The sequence below is a fragment of the Mirounga leonina genome, unplaced genomic scaffold, assembly GCF_011800145.1.
Source record: "Mirounga leonina isolate KUSES-001 unplaced genomic scaffold, KU_Mleo_1.0 Mir_548, whole genome shotgun sequence".
NCBI lineage: Eukaryota > Metazoa > Chordata > Mammalia > Carnivora > Phocidae > Mirounga > Mirounga leonina.
In genome coordinates, this window is record NW_023270815.1 from 297566 (window position 1) to 300074 (window position 2509).

The 2509-nt window shown below is 41.2% G+C and overlaps 1 pseudogene; it reads right to left on the bottom strand.

Annotated features, from left to right (window-relative positions):
* Window positions 1–1652: 1652 nt before the first annotated feature.
* On the bottom strand, window positions 1653–2283 carry LOC118001882 (annotated as a pseudogene).
* Between the last annotated feature and the right edge of the window lie 226 nt (window positions 2284–2509).

The following is a 2509-nucleotide window of genomic DNA, read 5'->3' on the forward strand; positions in this document are numbered from 1 at the left end:
GATGACATTTTTCTAATAATCATTTGGTTAAGATCAAATGCCGGGGCACCTGGGTGGCTCAGATGGTTGAGCTTCTGCCTTCGGCTCAGGTCATGATCCTAGAGTCCTGGGATTGAGTCCCGCATCGGGCTCCCTGCTGGGTGGGGAGCCTGCTTCTCCCTCTGCCTCTCTCTCTCTCTCTTTCTGTGACTCTCATGAATAAATAAATAAAATATTAAAAAAAAAAAAAGATCAAATACCAAACGGTCCTTCACAAGAAATTTTTGCCTTTAAAAATCATGGCCCCATTGCAGATATTTGGACGTAGGAGAAACTACCTAAATCGCAATTGGTAAATTATTAAGGCATTTGTCTACTAACTTGGGTATCAAAATGATATTTTAAAAATATTTCCTAGCTTGACCAGCATCTACAGAAACAAAAATTGTGGTACACAAGTTTCTCTAAATTCTTGGGGTTTTTAATTGTTAGACAACAAAATAATGCCAAAACGATAACCAAAAGGTATTCCAAAAGCATAATTCTAATATGCTTTACTTTTATTTTTAAGAAACCTATTTGCCTCCTAATTATTTGTATTTTTTTAAAGATTTTATTTATTTATTTATTTGAGAGAGAGAATGAGAGAGAGAGAGAGCACACACATGAGAGCGGAGAGGGTCAGAGGGAGAAGCAGACTCCCTGCCCAGCAGGGAGCCCAATGCAGGACTCGATCCAGGGACTCCAGGATCATGACCTGAACCAAAGGCAGTCGCTTAACCAACTGAGCCACCCAGGTGTCCCAATTATTTGTATTTTTAAGTCAACTGGCTGTAAACTGCCTTTACAATGCAATGGAATTTACTTAACCTGGCACTCAAAAGTTATACTTGTTGGGGTACTAATTAGTACTAATTAGCCTAAACAAGGCTTATGTTATACATAAAATCACTCCAAATTACAAAGTGATTGACTTCTATAGCCCTAAGGATTTTTAATACATAATTTAGAAAGAAAATCACAAATAGATTAACATAGATGGCATTAAACATTTCTTAGTCGAATTAATCATCTCCAATAAAACCAAGACCCTGCAAGACCTGCCAGTTCCCCATTCTTTCTATCAACCTCCAAAAGAAGCATTTCTTGGGAAGTGAGGATTTATTAAGAACATCATGGTCCAGGGCTTTTTTTTTTTTTTTAACCATATACCTTAAAAATTTGTTTTATCTCCATAAAAGTAAGAAAGAAAGGAAGGAAGGAAGGAAGGGAGGGAGGGAGGGAGGGAGGGAGGGAGGGAGGAAGGGAGGAAGGGAGGAAGGAAGGAAGGAAGAGAGAGAGAGAGAGAGAGAGAGAGAGAGAGAAAGAAAGAAAGAAAGAAAGAAAGAAAGAAAGAAAGAAAGAAAGAAGGAAAGAAAAGAAAGAAAAAGAAAGAAAGAAAGAAAAAGAAAGAAGGAAAGAAAAGAAAAAAATTCATATTATTTAAAAGTAGATATTGAAATTACATGGCTAACATTTTTCACTAATCAATTCTTCAGAGCTGATCCTAGAAAACAAAGAATCCTTTGGATCCTTCCATGGATTTTGAATAATGGAACTAGACAATGTTCAGCCATTGATACCAGTGGTGTAGGTAGTCACAACTTTGACGTTCAAGCCACAAGTTGTGAAGTTTAGAAGGGATGAGATCTACGTCCTGTATTATCAGAAGTTGTTGTTCTATTTTCAGTGCTAGTGGGTTGCAAGTTATCTGCAAGGTAGTGTACATGCTCAAGAAACAAATCTTTCAGTACACTTAATTCCTTAGCCAGCAATTTAATTTTTGCTTTCAAACGTTCATTCTCTTCCTTGAATTGAATCACTCTCTGCAGTGTATCCTTTGCTTTCTGCTTGGTTTTCCACTGGCTCTTTTTCACAGCCATGTTGTTCCTCTCTCTGTGTTGAGATACTCGTCGCTGTTGGGATCCATGGGCGAACTCTTTTTGCTTTGCTTGCTTGGAGGCACAGGCTTTGCGCGCCTTTCCTACCCACCCCCCGCCCCCCACCTGGCCAGCAGGCACCAGTTGAGGAACCTGCTGTGAGCCGCTGGCATGAGCCTCAGTATGAGTAACACTTATTGCCAGAGTACTGCTCTGCTGGGCTGTCTTGCTCATTTGGGCACTCGTTCTTGCTGACAGAACAGGCAGAAATGAGGGCAAGGTGATCAATGGTTTCCACACTAAGACACCAAGAAATCCTCACAGGTATCTGTGCCTCCAGCCCGCCCACCCCTAGGCGGCCTCCACTCCCAGCAAGTGGCCACATGGACCCAGGCCTCACAGCCCCTGAGTAAGAGAGGAGAAGCAGTGGTTACTAAACAGGAAACCTGGGCCTCTTCCTGTGGTCTTGGTCCTGGGCTTTCCCGCCTCCTGGGGAGGACGTTTACTTTTATCTACATTTCCTTCTGCCTTTGTTTCCCACATCACTGTGACTGTAAGCCTGATGACTTTTTTGCCTCACAAAGAAACAATAATGGAAACATAGAAGGTTG